The 17,956-nt window shown below is 38.4% G+C and overlaps 1 long non-coding RNA gene across 2 annotated transcripts in view; it reads right to left on the reverse strand.

The window, feature by feature from the left end:
• LOC112934874 (uncharacterized) overlaps positions 1 to 17,956 on the reverse strand; it is a 376,518-nt gene that overhangs the window by 302,733 nt on the left and 55,829 nt on the right. For both annotated transcript variants that reach the window (XR_012000350.1, XR_003238073.2), the window contains exon 3: positions 14,106 to 14,226. This is a non-coding gene — a long non-coding RNA (uncharacterized lncRNA). The remainder of the gene's footprint in view (positions 1 to 14,105; positions 14,227 to 17,956) is intronic.

Here is a 17,956-nt window from a genome sequence, read left to right on the forward strand (position 1 = left end):
TTTACATAATGCTGAACTTGATCTGCGAGTATATAGTTAGAACCTATTTCAACTCATAAGTGAGATTAGTCTACAATTTTATTTATCTGCACTATAATTACTGTTTTTGTGCCAAAGCAATAGCAACCTCATAAAACTACCTGAATAGTTTTCTCTGTTCCTACACCCTGAAAAAAAAAATATACACCTAACATTTGTGTGTATATATTCATAAAAATATTACAAATATGTTTTTCAAACTTGCAGTTAGAAGACAAATAAGTTCTGGGGGTCTAATGCCAAGCAATGTGATTTTCATTAACAACAAAATATTATATCCCTGAAAATTTCTGAGGTTAGATATTGAATATTTTTATCACAAAAAAGAGATGATAATAATATGAGGTTATGGAGGCATGAGCTAATGATACAGAGGAAATCATATTGCAATATATGTGTATCAAATCTATACATTATACACCTCAAAATTACAGTTATATGTAAATTATATCTCAATTAAAGTATCACATATATAAAAAAGAAATATACTTTTCCAGGAAGCTTGATAAAATTTATCTTGAAGACCATCTAAGTGTAGTGTCTTTTGCTGAGTCAGATTTTGATTACTAATTCAATTGATTTAACTTTCATTGATTTTCTTGGATTTCTATTATTTGATCAAATTTCTTCATTTACATTTACTACAAAATTATCTATTTTTTCAAGTTCTGACAGTTTTGGCATAAAATTGTTCATAGACTTCTCCTAAGACTTTTTTTTTTAATCTTAATATATTTCAGGTCATATTGCCTTTTTGTGGCACAACTGTTATTTACTTGTGCTTTTTCTCTTCATTCTGTGATCATTCTTGCCTAGAATTTATACAGACTTATTTTTTTCCAATAACTGTCTTTGGGTTTTCTTAACTTATTTCAAAAATAGTTCTATGTGATTTTTTCCTACTCATATCTTCATATTGCTTTATTCTACTTTTTTGGCTGTTTACCCTGTTCTTTTCTAGATTCTTGACAACGCATAGCTTTCTGCCCTTTTCAGTAAATATAATTGAGGTTCTAAATTGCTCTCTAAGCATCATTTTAACATTACCTTGCAAACACTGACATGCAGTACTTTTATTTTCATTCAATTATAAATATTTTCAGTTTCCCTTGTGGTGATGATTCTTAGAGTATTACTTTGGCAGTTTTAGCTATGTCCACATGGTATAGGGTGACGTCTATCATGGAAGCTGAGATACTGAGACTCATTAGGAGAGTTGTCAAGGTGCAAATGGAGACAACCTGTGAGATCCTGAAAGGGTAGATTTAATGGTCTTTAGGGCTCAAAGGGGCACCTAGAGCCAAGGCAGGTGAAGATCTTCAGTGAATCTTGCAAGCTTGCGTTTCAGAATACCATAGTTCCTTTGGTTCTTTTTCCAGAAGACTGTAGGCCATAAGAACTAATGTAGTTTCTGGCTAATAGATAGAGTCTGCAGTATCTTTCCGTGACTGAGACTGTGATATGAGCTCCACGGTCACTAAAGAGGTAGGCAGACACTTGCCGGGTGGAACGCATAAGGCCAAGGAAGGCTCTTTCCTCTGTTAAAGAGGTGGCTTTCAAACAAGAGAAACCTTGAGCTCTCCTGATTAATACGTGTATAATAACCAAAACGCTGATTATCTCACTGCGAAGGCGAGTGTATTTTTGGGGTGCCCCGGAACAGCCTCTCCGCCAGGCTGCAGTTCCAGTCCCTACAGCAACTTTACCGTTTTGCCAGGATTATGTTGGAAGCCAAGTGGGGCTAGAAGACATTCTTGGCTGTACCTTTAAAGTTTTCTCATCAGTGCAGGTTTTAAAATGTAGTCAATTTATCCTTGCCATGGTAATAAAACTAACAGCTCTGGCTAATGCATTATGTTAATCAGCACTCGCAGACTGGAAGAGCAGAATGCTCTCCTAAGTTACAATACGCAATTAATTTATAAGGACGTAGTCAAAGATCACCCTGGGAATAAGGACATATTATGAACAGTGCCAACCCCTGAAAACCTGTGAGGACTTCTTATTTATATTATAAAGTACTATTATTATCCCTGATTGATGAAACCTTGGAAGAAAATCATTTTATGGATAGATATTGTACCAGCATTTATGCATAAACATGAGCATGTTTCCTTTAACTTGAAAGCCACACGATCATTGAAGTGTATTTATATTAATCTTCTTACTTATACATAATTAAATTTAAAAGACTACTTTTCTTTTGATGGATCAGCCTTTCTTTTATCTGAAATTCGGTAATCACAACTGTTTTGAATACATTACATTTAGAAAAGGCCAAAACAAACTTAATTAATTCCATTATCCTTCTTTATAAGGTGAGGAAGCACAATCTTTGTGTTACTTGGGGGTCATTCTAGAAAATGTATAGATAATTCAGGCACAAAAGACAGTTTTCTTATTTAGAAGTCAGCTCTACCCTCATGAGCCAAGCACCTCCCAGGAGCTCACCTTCCAGTAACAGCGTCTTTGGAGGTTAGGATTTCAACATATGAATTTTTGGGGAGGGAGGGACATGTTCAAACCACAGGAGAAAAATAAGGTGTGAACCTTGGATGGAGGATTCTCAGAAGACACACACCTCGGAAACAATAAGTAAGTGCAAATGAAAGGGAACCCAACAAAGAAAATGCAAAGGGTAGATAAAGGGGATTGAGAGTTCAAATAATATAGAAACTGAACTTGAGAGAGAGAAGTCCCACTACATAAAATATGAGGTAATTTGTAAGAAGTGCAGGGAGAGGAGGAGCCCAGGGATAAAGGCAAGAGAGGAACTGAGGTAGACTTGAAGGGTCAAGAGTCTGAAGACCTAAAAAACAATGGGGGAAATGGAGGAGGACATGTCCATACAGTGTCAGCAATGGGCCTGCCTCTACCAAGCACTCCGGCCACATGGTATTTAGTTCTTATACTAACCCTTCCTAACACAGTGCATTTTACTGACGGACAAACTCAGGTTCAAAGAATTAAAATGAGTTCGATGTAGATGATTAACTACGCAGGACAGGAGATGATGCTGAGAGAATGGGATATTCCAGTTTAAGACTTCAGAGAGCAAACCCAAGAACCTGGGCAAGGCTGAACATGATTTAGTGTTGTAATCAAATAAAATCTACAGGAATAATTTGACAGGAATTAATGATACTCATCATCGTTGTTACACGGAAGGTAATTATCCACAGGTGATACCCAGTTTTCATTACTTTCATTGATAACGATCATTAGTATTAATTTTATACACCAAAGTCAGGCATTTCCTTTTTTCTCTTTTTAGTTCTTTAATAGCTATACACACGCTCTCTGGCCAACAGACACCCCTGATGCTGGGGGCCTGGAGTCATTACCACATAGAGCGGGAAAACTGATTTGCCTTACAGAGCTCCCTTTTATTTCCCCCAAGTTCACTTAATACTAGCAGGCACTAAACAGGGGAAAAGGCCTATTAATTGTGCGTAGTGAATGAAAAGAAAAAGAGCAAAGAGGAATCAATTGCCCTTTCTCCCACTCTCTGCTGCTGGCTTTAGGGTAGACGTTCTTCCACAGGGGATGGACGTCAGCCACAGATGGTGTTAAATGAACACTCTTAAACCAAGACAAAGCCCCCGAACAGCTACCAAGTTCAAATCGTTCTGCTGCTTTTCCTCAAAATCAAGCAGCAGAGTCCTAAGAGCGTAGGAACTAACCCACACCCCTAGGTTCTCAGCCCTTCTACTGCTAGCTGCGTGACCGGGAGAAATTCATGAATGGGGGCTCAGAGGGGAAGCCTGAAAACAGGAAGGACAAACACCCCATTATCTCTCTCTCTGGTATTTAAGCATCTTATGATCAAACAAGTTAATGTCCCACAAGAGTCCAAGCCCTGAGTTAGGCTCTGCCCCTTCTCTACTACCAGACCAGCAGATAAAGACTAATCGTCACCAGTCCCTCTCCATTAGGCCATTATCAACACTGAGGACTCTTCCATCATTCAAGGTCTTCATGTGCAGTCAGTACCGAACTTACTTTTATTTTAAAGATTTATTTTTTAGATGGGGAGGGGTAGAGAGAGAGCATCTCAAGCAGACTCCCTGCTGAGCATGGAGCCCAACGTGGGGCTCGATCCCAGGACCCGGAGATCATGACCTGAGCCGAAACCAAGAGTCAGACAATTAACCATCTCAGCCATCCAGACGCCCCCGATATTCACTTTTATAAATTTTACATTTTAAGCCAAAACATGCTTATTATCTGACTAATTAACATTAATACAGGATGTATTTCTCTGTTTCAAGGACAGAAAACCATGTCCTACAAAAGAAAAACCTCAAAGTACAAGATGAGCTCATCCCCAACAGGATGTAATGAAGAAACTACCCACTAACCCACGCGTTACCTGGAAAGCACATGCTCTGGGTCCCGAGCCTCTTCCACCTCCAGCTGCATGTCTCTGAGCTCTCCTCTCTCGTCGGAGAAGTTTCAGGAAAACAGTCTTTGCTGTGAATCCTCTTGTGGCTGTCGTAGATCTCACATGTCTCGGACGCTGCTTATCACAGTGTGTTTTCTTTGCTTATTTCTGCCTCCTGAATTATTACTGCTTTCCTAGGGTCATTTTTTTTCTATATGTTTATCTCAATTCTTGTGGATCAGGCTTTTCTCTATCCCTCGAGAGCCTTGATTGACCACTCACATTTAAGAATTAAGCCCTACTTTGGGGCTACTGGGTGGTTCAGTCAGCGAAACATCGGACTCGATCTCAGCTCAGATCTTGATCTTGGGGTTGTGAGTTTAAGCCTGGTGGGTATGGGGCTTATTTTTAAGAAAGGTGGGAGGAAGGCCCTACTGAGACATTTCTCCAAAGATCCGTGAGTATCCAATAAGCACATGAAAAGATGCTCAACATCATTATCAAAATCATAAAGAGCTGCCATTCCACACCTGCGAGCACGGCTGTGATAAACTGTAACAAGTGTTGGTGAGGATGTGGGAAAACCTGGAATCCCCATACTTTACTGGTGGAAATGCAAACTGGTGCAGTCTTTCTAGAATAAAATAGCTTGACAGTTTCTTAAAATGCTCAACACATAGTTATAACCATATGACACAGCAACTCTACCCTTAGGTTTACACCTAAGGAAACGAGATCATAGTCATGCAAACACGTGAGCGTGAATGGTCCTAACAGCATTACTCATAATTGCCAAAAAGTCGAATCAGATTAGGGCAATGGCGGTGGAAATGGAGAGAAGTGAATAGGACTGGAAAAGTTTTTGAGGAGGGGGCAGGATTAACAGCCTTGATTGCTAGGATGTGAGGTGAGGGAAAGGGGTTAAAGTAACACAGATTTCTGATTTAAGCAAATAGATGGTGTTTCCATTTAAAAAAAAGAAAAAAAATGGCACATAAGGAATTTTTCGGGGAAGCTCAAGAGTGCAGTGCAGGATACCATAATTTTTGTAAGATATGCAAGAATAGACTTCAATACGTTTATTCCCTCTATTCAGTTACCTACAGTATTCTTTACTAACAAATATTATTTTGTCTAAAGAGCTTTTTCTCCTTTACTTTCCAAGCCCCTCAAAAATTTTGTTATATATTCTACATGAACTATTTTCTATTCTAATTAAATTAATAGAATTAGAATATATTTTATATACAATATTGCATTGAATAAATATTTAATATTGCAAAAAAGTTAATACTGCATTTTCTTCCATAGCAACATAAAAATAGATTTTATATAATTGCCTGTGGAAGGAGAAAATGGGTAGAAGTAAAACTTAAATAGTTTCAGTTTTTTCCATCCCATAACCAAGGTTCACTTTTGTAGTTATAGGGTAAAAACCGAAATTACATGGCCATTCAATTACTGTGAAAAAATTGAATCTTTTTAAGTTTCCTATGTAGAGCTTTTGAGCCAGTGGAAAAAGACTTTTCTTCTTACTTGTACAGAATTGAAATTCCCTTCACATTGATCTGAATTTAAATGTCATTTCTCTTTCGATCGTAGGAGCATAGGCAATGAGTGTTCTCAATTCTTTTTTTGCATCATGTAGCCCATGTTTTACCTTTATAATAGTAATAAAAATACTCAAATTCATGATTTTACATATTTCTAGAGAAAAAAAGGCCCTCAGGACTGAATATTGCATGCACCACTTTATTATATTTTAATTCCTGTTTAATGGCGTCACACAATACTTTCTTGAATTTCATGTAAGACCTCAAAAGGAGAACCACCATTTTCCTTGCAAAAAATTTGTAATACGTACTGTTGTGTTCATCAATGGTTTCAAATCATTTGTTTGTACAAAATTAAGTAAAAATAATATAAAATTGGGATAGAACGCAAAGATTTCTGAAGAACCCTAGATAATCAGAACTCTTCCTTATCCTTAGAACAAAAATAGAGCTAGGGGTGTCTAGCTGGCTCGGGAGGGAATGAGATTCTCCATCTCAGGGTCTGGAATTTGAGCACCACGTTGAGTACGGAGATTACTTAAACCATAGCTGGGGGCATCACAATGCCAGATTTCAGGTTGTACTACAAAGCTGTGGTCATCAAGACAGTGTGGTACTGGCACAAAAACAGACACATAGATCAATGGAACAGAATAGAGAACCCAGAAGTGGACCCTCAACTTTATGGTCAACTAATATTCGATAAAGGAGGAAAGACTATCCATTGGAAGAAAGACAGTCTCTTCAATAAATGGTGTTGGGAAAATTGGACATCCACATGCAGAAGAATGAAACTGGACCACTCTCTTGCACCAGACACAAAGATAAACTCAAATTGGATAAAAGATCTAAATGTAAGACAAGATTCCATCAAAATCCTAGAGGAGAACACAGGCAACACCCTTTTTGAACTCAGCCACAGTAACTTCTTACAAGATATATCCACGAAGGCAAAAGAAACAAAAGCAAAAATGAACTATTGGGACTTCATCAAGATAAGAAGCTTTTGCACAGCAAAGGATACAGTCAACAAAACTAAAAGACAACCTACAGAATGGGAGAAGATGTTTGCAAATGATGTATCAGATAAAGGGCTAGTTTCCAAGATCTATAAAGAACTTATTAAACTCAACACCAAAGAAACAAACAATCCAATCATGAAATGGGCAAAAGACATGAAGAGAAATCTCACAGAGGAAGACATAGACGTGGCCAACATGCACATGAGAAAATGCTCCGCATCACTGGCCATCAGGGAAATACACATCAAAACCACAATGAGATCCCACCTCACACCAGTGAGAATGGGGAAAATTAACAAGGCAGGAAACCACAAATGTTGGAGAGGATGCGGAGAAAGGGGAACCCTCCTGCACTGTTGGTGGGAATGTGAACTGGTGCAGCCACTCTGGAAAACTGTGTGGAGGTTCCTCAAAGAGTTAAAAATAGACCTGCCCTATGACCCAGCAATTGCACTGTTGGGGATTTACCCCAAAGATACAGATGCAATGAAACGCTGGGACACCTGCACCCTGATGTTTCTATCAGCAATGTCCACAATAGCCAAACTGTGGAAGGAGCCTCGGTGTCCATCGAAAGATGATGGATGAAGAAGATGTGGTTTATGTATACAATGGAATATTCCTCAGCCATTGGAAACGACAAATACCCACCATTTGCTTCAACGTGGATGGAACTGGAGGGTATTATGCTGAGTGAAATACGTCAATCGGAGAAGGACAAACAGTGTATGTTCTCATTCATTTGGGGAATATAAATAATAATGAAAGGGAATGTAAGGGAAGGGAGAAGAAATGTGTGGGAAATATCAGAAAGGGAGACAGAACATAAAGACTCCTAACTGGGAAATGAACTAGGGGTGGTGGGGGGGGAGGAGGGCGGGGGGTGGGGATGAATAGGTGACGGGCACTGAGGGCGACACTTGACGGGATGAGCACTGGGTGTTATTCTGTATGTTGGTAAATTGAGCACCAATAAAAAATTAATTTATTTAAAAAATAAATAAATAAATAAACTTTAAAATTTTGTAAAAATAAAGCTACCTTTTGTGTAACATGTTCTCACTTCTTACTTTGTGCTAGGAACTGTCATGCATATCATTTGATAGAACAAATGTGATTGCCCTTAACAATGTAGATGAGGATGGTGAAAAACAGATGTTGAGTAACTTAACCAGAGGCTGCAGTGGTACCTGGCAAAGGCAAGACTCACAGTGCACATTATCTACCTCTGAAGTCCAGGTTCTTCTCACAGAAAAAAAAAAAAAGGCATGTAATTATCTTTCAATATCGGGAAAGTGTGAGAGAAAAGTTATAAATTATAAAATATAAATTATATAAATATAAAAATTTTATTGATATTTTATTAAAGAAGGAAAACATTGAATGGGTGAGTATGAAAAATTAACATAATATTCTTCATGGCTCTTTGTCCTCTCAGCTTTCTGAGGGCAAAATTTGGACCCAGTAACTCATAATACCAATGTCATGACCATTACGTGGTTGTTTTCTCTAAGGTGTTCAAAGCTAATGTGAAATTTTTTTAACTGAATAATACATAGTCCAGTAAAAGACATAAAGTGAAAGGGGCCAGAAATCCAAGTTCCCCATAGATCAATACCCTGAAGATCAACAGTTTACATATAATTAAGCATTGAATTATTGTGTTTAAAAAATCCAACTAAATGGTGGTAAGTGAAATTGCACCCAACCAAAGAATATCTCTCATTAAAAGGAAATGCTGAGAGCTGGATGGTAGTCAGGCTGGAGAAGTAGCAACGGTTACCATGGAGGCAAATTGGACCAGCTAGGAGAGACCCAAGCATCAAACTTAACACCTCAACTTGCTTCTCAGTAATTACTTCATACCAACATCCCGTTGCTTTAAAGGCATCCTGCGCCCGTTTGTTATAAGAGTAGGCTGACATATCATTAGGCTTCAGGTTTTCACAGCTCTTACACAGAAAAAGTTCTGTGTAAGTTTTTAGTGTGATTTTCCTTGTTAATCTTTGTAATGTGTTTGCATTGACCTTGGCAGTGGTAACTACAGACTGCCGACTTTTTAAAATATAACATTTCTGACATTTTATCAAAATTAATGAAGAACATCCTGGTTTCTAACCCCGTGTGTTCATAAGAAAAAGAAAAATGGTCTGGGTCCAAAATTGAAAGTAAACATGACCATTTTTAGCAAAAAAAATATATATAATATACATATGCTTTCGCAACAATAATTTTTTAAAAATCCATTCAATGAAATATGCAATGATTAGAAACCAACAAAAAAGTTGCTTTTATTCCTCACTCATTGGTTCCCAATACGAACAAGGGATTCACTCTAGTATCTTCTGTACATATTTTAAATGAGATCACAAATTGAAGAAACGTGTCACGGGCCTACTGTGTTAGGGTAGGCATTACAGCCACAGTACATCTATCATCATCTACATATTTTCCCAACTTTTTAAGCTACATGTGCATAACTTTCACAGTAAAGCTGAGAAGATTTATTTAATTTCTCCACTCCTTAGGCAATCACTAGCAATGGCCAAAAGATGTCCAATACATCACAAATATGAAAATGGTGAAGGGCATACAGATTTCAAAATTACAAGTAAAACTACTTTTATCTCCTATCTCCTACAGTTCACCTTGTTAAGTAAAACCTACCCTTATATTAACATCTATTCTTCACATAACTAAACCGGCCTAATTTATCGAATACCTCATTATATTGCACCACTTTTTATTCGGTCATTCCAAGTATAAGAAGTTGTAGCCATAAAAATAAAATAATATGCAGCAGCAACACCTTTGTTACCTTAAGTATTTACATATATTTCCCATAGAAATGTTCATTTCTCATCAGAAATGCAAAATTAATTTTCTTGTCTTCTCACTATTCCAGTCATGTGACATCCATAATTAATTTCTCATAAGACGACATCTTGGTGATGACAAGATGCCGTTAGACATAGAGGCTTTGGTAGTGATGGCAATCAGGGTAACGCACTGCAATGTGCAAAGTAGTTGACTACTTTATCGTCTCTGCCAGGAAAAAGTACCACTATGTACCCAACACATTAGACCAAATGAATCTCGACTTGCCCCTTCTGTCTCATTTTCTCAACTAGTCTCTAAACTCCCTTTCCTAAACAGGTCTGAATCCCTCCCTTCTTCAATACCCACACTGCCATTGCTTAAATTCAGGTTTACAGGACTTTTCACTTGGACTACTAAGTCCCTCAACTGGTCTCCTACCCTGCTACCTAGGTCATCCCCCCTCCTCTCTATTCTCCACATCCCTGATGAAGGATCCTCTCTAAAACTCAAAACCAAAAAAATATAAATAAATAAATTAAATAAATAAATAAAGAATGAATGAATGAATCTCAAAACTATTCTTATCTGTCCCCTTATAAGATCTCCCAATGGGTCTCCATTTGTTTTCAGGCTAAGCTCTAAACTTTCAGCAATTTTTCCTGGTTTCCATGTTGTGGTCCTTGCTTGCCTCTCCCATCTCCCGTTCTATCGTCTCATAAACCTAATGATATAGCACCACCTGACATGCCACAGGAACAGTGTTCTCTGATGCCCTCATGTGCCTGGAAGACTTCGTCCCCACTCACACTACCTCCCTGGCCTTCCCTTTTGCCTTCCTCTCAGGCTCTGTGAGTAAAGAGCGTCTCCTTCACACTCTGCACCTGCCGTATTTATACGACCACCACACTGCCGGTGTGCTTCTGTCCTCCTGCCCAACCTGGGAGCTCCAAAAGGATGAAATGTTTTTTAATTTTTACGTAACACTCATGTGGATACTGTTTCTATACCAACCTGGATCTTTTTATTTTATCATATAGTTTATCTCATGGCTGCTATAAATACAGAATAACATTCCAGGGATGCTACTTCTTCATTTTTAGCATACGAAAATATGATGACAAGCATAGATTTAACTGGATATGGGTCTGAGAAAGAAAATAAAATCATATGCGCTGGTACGTTATCATAAATAAAAATAACAACTTTCTCAGGCCTTAAAGGATATAGACATTTAGGTATTTCTTACTGTTAGAAGTTAGAAGTCTGCTGGCTATAGGCCAGAATTTGGGCAGTCTCCTCTCTCAATTTCTACTAAAAATATTCAATTTTCTTTGTACTATAATTGCCAATTAAGATTATCTGGGGGAAAAAAAGACATTAACTTGCTTCCTTTTGCACTCCCAATTAGATTAAGGGAACTCAATTCTCAATTGCATTTTCCTCCTTCTTTTCAGCGATAACAAAGAAACACTAGGCTATAGTGGTGGTGACAGAAACCTCAATCAGAGGGACTGCAATTGCTCTAATTTTGAAAGAAATGCTAGAGTCTTAATTTATGTGTCTCATTCTCAACTCTCTCACCTTCCAGCGGGTCACATCAATATTAAATGTGTAACTTAACTGAGCTCTGTGAGCATTTGACCACATGGATCATATTATGTAACACAAACATACACTCCCACACATGCACGTTCACCCCAACGCCCTTTCCTGATGTTGCTTATGAGTTCAGAGATACAAGATGATATTGAGCATAATATGGAAGCTTCCGAAGTGATACGTGTCCTGCAGGTAATATGTGGGTCACCGTATTGATCTCTTCAGCTTTGATCCAATCAGAGCAGGAGTCAAGGAGACTAGAACCCAGAACTCAGTTGCGTCTAATCTTAAGTAGCCTCTTCCTTTTAGCTCATATGCCACATTATCATTCTCTGCAGGTGTCATAACATGAAAAAGTCTGGGAAGTCCGATAATGAGATTTAACATGTCTAACAAATCTCTAGTGTAAACATCATTTTCCTCATCTTGACTTGCCCTTCTTAGTCTTGGATTCTCTATCTCACTGGCTTGTTATCGTCACCCACCCAGTCATCTAGGTTGGAGATGTCAGTCGTACATGACACTTTCCTCTTTCTCACAATCTCCCTAATCACTATAAAATTTAACTTCTAAATATTTCCCCAATACCATGGTCCAATTGGTCACCAACGCTTAAATGGATATGGTCTCCTGGTCTTCGGTTTTGTCAGCTTCAAAATTATCCTCCGCGGAGCCCCCTTTTCAAAACAAATCTGACGAAAGCCCTCTACAGCCTAACCTGACACAATGGTTTCCCATCATCAATAGAAGGAAGTCCGTGTGTCTCAAAACTGGGTCACAAAGCACACTGTGACACGGCAATGCCTGCTTCCTGAGTTCCATAGTTAGCTACATCCAGCGGAAATTCCAGAAGTATCACACTGCTTATATTTTACGAGATATAACCAATTCCTCTTTTCACTCCTTATGCAGCGAAGTGGTATAAATAGGCCTGGGGGAGAAGGGGATGTAGGTAGAACCTGGTTTGTAACATTTGCCCATTCCTAGACGGCAAATGCTCCTGTTATGGCCTACTTCAAGCTACCGGCATGGAGTCACTGAAGATGGGCCTAGGAAGACATTCCCAGCAGCACATAATTACATAGTGGTCCCACCACACAGACACAACAGACATAAGTAAGCTTAACAAAGCATAGATAATAGTGAATGTGGTGAAATAATTAGAAAGTGATGAGTTTTCTGTTTATTACTGATGCTTTTAATGTGACCTGTTTAATTGCAAATTCATATAAATCTAATTTTAATAATGGCTGCGTTTAACAAGCAGCACACAAAATTCCTGAAGATTTAGCTGCCAACTTTGGCAAGCCAGTATGAGCGAGCTCCAGCATACCACCGCTTTTATATGGCTTTGTTCGAGGTGTTCCTATGCCTGGGAATGCCATTTTATTCCATTATCCAGACTCCTTCCTGCCTCTCTGAGGGCCCCTCCTCTTGTAAGGCAGGTTATTCCAGAGCTCACGCCTGAGCCGCCTGCATCGAATCCCCTGTAGTGGTTGCTAAAAATGCTGCTTCTGGGGTTCACCTCCCAGGCCTGCTGAATTTGAAATTTCCTGGAAACCTAGGAATCTGTAGTCCAACAAGCGAGCTTCTGGAGTACTCTCCCAACTCCAGAGCTTGAGAGCTCTTTGAGTAAACTATTTTTCTGCTAAGGTGTCATATCACCCAGGAAACCTTCCCTGAGTGATTCACTCCCAGGAGGGCAGGATGGGGAAAGAATCAGCCAAGTCACAGCGGCCTGAAACAGCACAGCAGAGAGAACCATCGCTGAGAAGGCTGCACTGCGAAGCACAGGCCTAGACCAGTCGCCACGGGCTCTACCACGGAAGGCCTCCCAGTCCACACTGGGGACGCTGGACTTCACTGTAACAGCAGCGAAAAATGATGGAAGAGTCTGAGGCCAAAGAGTGACAACCAGTATTAAAAAAAAAAAAAAAAAAAAAAAAAAAACAACCACTCAACCTTCCCCTTCCTTGGGTAAACTTGAAGAACTTGAACAAAATAAACCATTCTAAATAAAACTACACGGCCTTTTTTCTCGGAATAATTAATATCTTGCATGTCTTATCAACATGGAACATGATCTCCTGCATTAAAAACAAAAAGAAGAAAAAAAAAAAAAAAAGAAAAAAAAATAAAATAAAAAAATAAAAACAAAAAGAAACAAAAGAAGAAAAACGCAAGTTCTAGTTCTTTTATTCCTAGGTAATGACCTTCCTTTGAGCAGTGATTCTGGTCCTGTTAGATCTTCTCCATGGGATGGATTCCTTTACCCTGATCAGTACCTCCAACCCCAATGTTACTCCTCACTCTGCTCACTCCTTATAAAGTTTTTATAGCTTTGACCCATCAACAACCTCAAAAAAAAAAAAAAAAAAAAAAACCTTTGATAGACATTCTTATCCTTCCACTGCTAGCATTTAAACTTTCCAAAAAAGGTTTAATAAAAATGCTAAGTGAAAAACTAAAAAAGAGGCAATGAATCACCAAAAGCATAAAATAATCTCAGCTTACGAAATGACATAGCCTAAAACTCTCTTAAACGTGGAAACAATGGATATAAATTTACTCCAAGATTCCAAAACCAAATAACTTCACAAGAATTATTACATTCACACTTAACAATAAGTAGAGAATTACAGAGTCAAATTGTGATGTGCTTTGTGGCAGCCAGCTAACGTCACTTACCAGATAATTTACTTGTTGCAGCTCACGTGTTTTGCAGCAACTTAAATTCAAATCTGTGCCTCAGCAACACTGTAAGTGATCACCTCGCGGATATATGTGGAAAAGTTGCAAACGGAGGAACCTTAAAATATGGAAATGCATGAATATCTATTAACATTTTTCTTAAGGAACACATATTTCTTTCCAATACATTATATAAATGCAAATATTATTTTCATTCTGACTCCCTGAACATTGTAGGATCATGATAAACATTAGCACCTGGAAACATCTAGTCCCTTGTTCACTAAATCTTTCTCCAATCCCTGAAGAGTGATTTATACAGAGTCGACCTTCAATAAATAATGTGTGAATGAATGAAAGAACGAATTTAAGGATTCTAAACATGATTCTGTTTGAAAGTAATATGTCCATCCAAATTTTCCAATTTCATGAATAAATGTGAAGCTTTAAGAATCTTGCTGTGCAATTTGGGCACAGTTAGAATAGAGACATAGGCAAATAAGTGTTCTCACAATTAATTACTTATTCAAACTAATTAATTACTCAAGCTCATTGATTTGCAATCACTACAAAAATTCAGATATGCCTCTAATTCCTTTTTATTGTGTTTTAAAGAAACAGATTTTGTGAGGTTTTAAAAATAATTTCTGATAAAATGTCAAGGTGGTCTCAATAATTCACAAAGGATACCTTTAACCAAGGAAGCACTTATCTGGGACTTTTAGCTGCTAAATGGTTCAATACTTTACCTTTGGTCCTGCAAGTTTAAAGTTGGAGAAAATAGTTTAAAAGAAAGTTGCACAGATTATAAGGGTGAACACAAATCTAAAATATCTCCATGTAAAAGTTTCCCCTTTGTGAAGGAGAACACAGAACTTGTGTCGCCAGCTCCAACCCAAGACCTGACCTTGACTCCTCATCTGCTTTGCCCCCACTAATGCTGGTCTTCGTTCTTCCTTCAGCTCTTCTTCCAGCTCACCTCTTCACTCATGCAAGTGACACCTGAAACCAGCCCTCAGGTGATGGGGACTTTCCTGATGAGACCTCCCCGCCCCCGACCCAGACCTCCCAGGCGGTGGAGCTACACCCCAGACTCCCAACTGCGCAGTCGGACCATGGAGTAACCTCTGGGAGACCTACAGTTCCGTTTACCTCATTATCATAGCAAACTCCCCACCCAGAGAGGAACCTCAGCCTCATTTACATAACATACAATGTATGTAAAGGCACTGCCCCTTAATGGGTGGGCGACTTCATGTCCCCTCTACATACAACAAGGAGGCCTCCCTATCTAAATATGCATCCCAACCCTACACAAAAGGTATCCATCCACCCCCTCTCAGGGAGTTAGAGCTTTGGAAGCCTTCCCAGGATCTCCTTATCTGCTGCAAGTAAAGTTGTCTTTGTGCAACAACTCACCTGGTGCAGTTTCTGTGATGTGTCAAGGAGCAAACTCATGTGGGTTGGGTCACATTTCCCCACCCCTCCCTTACCGTTAGCCTTCCTTTTTAAAGATCTGAAATTATAAACTCTTTCTCCGTCTTTCGAGATTTAAATATATGTAAATCTTCCTAAATGATCCTCCAAAAAATGTTAAATGAGCTCTTTGGCAGCTTTGTACTCTGGGAAGGTCTTTCTGGGAGGGGGGGAGATGGAGGCCTGAATTGTCCCTTTAACCTGTGAACTCATCAGGGAGGACGAAGCCCCAGCTCCCTGTCTCTGTCGGAGTTGAGCCTAGGCGCCTGGGCTCCAAGTTGTAACCTCCTGGTTATCAAGAAGATAAATGCAGTTTTATTCTTCCTTGGATAAAGACAATTAACATGTGTGTAATGGATTGTATCTGCCTGACTACATAAAAAGGAGCATTTCCTTTTGTCTTTGCAATCTCTTTAGCATATTGCCTGTGATGCACACCACAGTTGGGTTTAATGACTATAAATATTAAAATTGTTTCATTCTTTGCTACCCACACCTTGAGGAAAAGATTCACGGGGTTGGCAGAAGGTTTTATTTTTAATTATATTTTCCCAACAAGACTCAGATATACTGATAATTTTAAAAATTCATTTTTGTCATAAACTCGGAGTTGAGGGAAATAAAAAGCTATGTTAAGACAAGAAAAATGAGCAAAACAAAAAAATCAAGACTAAATCATTGAAATGTCTCTTGTCTATTAAAAGTGGGGTAAATGCCATGTACTTGTCCTGGCAAGAACAAAAATTATAGAACTAATGTGCTATAAAATGGATGTTGGGAAGCAGAAGTTTGAAAAGCCCAGAGAATTCAGAATTTTTGGTCTTAGCTAAAGCCATGTGTATAGGTTAATAAAAGGAAATTCAATACTTCTCACATCAAAGCCACCTATTTATTTGAATGACAACTACAAAGGAATTAAACCATGCATTAATAAAAATATTTAATTGATAAAAATTGAAGCAAACACTCTCAAAAAAGCAGTAAGCCAGAGGAAATACCCTCATCTATTAATATATTGAAACTTAGCTGCCAACGTAGTCTCAAAACTTCTCATCACTAAGAAAGCTCACGTAGTCATCCTCCACTATCGGTACCATCAACGACGGCCACTTGATTGTATTTTACATCATCGAGCGCACGAAGGAAAGTTACTGAAGATCAAAACACGTGCATACGCTTCTTCAATACCAAAGTATTGTCTGCGTAATTAGGAGCTTCAGGTTTATAAGCAAAGGATTCTGATCAAATAAACCGACCACAAGAGTCTCAACAATCCCTCGGCCTAAGAAACAGTCTTCTTCCTGAGGCTAGGCCCTGGCCCCTCTTTTCTTAGACCATTTTCTTTAGAAAATTTGTAGTTGTAAATTATTGCTCTGCCCCTTGGAGACGTATCTTTCTAAAGGCCTCTCATCAGTTTTGCTGCTGCCCAAGAACCCTTCTCAAAGACCTGGGAACCAACCCTTTTGAAATGTAATCATCAAGAGAAGCCCGTCTCTGGCAGTTTCTAGGAGGGTAGGAGCCTAACTTCTGGGTAGGTACCAGTTACAAACACAGATGGCCTAATCATGGAGAAAAAAAAAAAAAAACATTTGCAAACTCAGGAAATAACTGAAAGTGTTTGGCACATCCCACTGACCAACCTCCCCTACAAACACCTCAAGTACTTTTCCCCTTGCCCACCCAGTGCTTACAACTCATCCGGCTCTCCGCTTCTGCTATCATTCCCCTACTGCAATAGTCTTAAATAATGTCTTTGTCTATTATTCAGCTTGGTCCAATGCAATTTTTGCCTTGATAAACCTATCCTAAGAATTCTTAAAATCTCTACCAAAAAAAAAAAGGAAGTTTGAAGAGGCTAAGAACTTTTTAGTCATTTATTTTTTTTATGTTTCAGAAAGGATTTTGTTGATTGTAGAGAGATAGCATAGATGCATATTCCAAGATTATAATATTTATGTGTATATACATATATTTATATATAAATAAAATATATTTTTGTCAATATATTGAAAGAGACCAAAATATGCCACCCCAAAATATGCCTCTTTGTTATAAGGACTATTTTGAACTGAAGGCAATTGAAGAAGAGCATCTGCAGGAAAAGCTCTAAGAACTGCATAAATTTCCCTTCTTGTACAGGAAATTTACATTATAAAGGAAATTTCCATTTGTAAAAGTGTCTCTCCAGCACCAAGAAGGACAACTCGTAATTTAATTTAATTTAAACTTTTAATTTAAATCTCAATTTAAGAGCATCATTTTTATCTTGTTAAAATCATTTAGGTAATTATGTACTTAATAATGTTTAGTGAGACAGAGCACAGGAATATAGACGGAGCACATTTAGCCAGAGGGGAATGTTGAGTGAGCTC

Source organism: Vulpes vulpes, chromosome 3 (genome assembly GCF_048418805.1).
Source record: "Vulpes vulpes isolate BD-2025 chromosome 3, VulVul3, whole genome shotgun sequence".
Taxonomy (NCBI): domain Eukaryota; kingdom Metazoa; phylum Chordata; class Mammalia; order Carnivora; family Canidae; genus Vulpes; species Vulpes vulpes.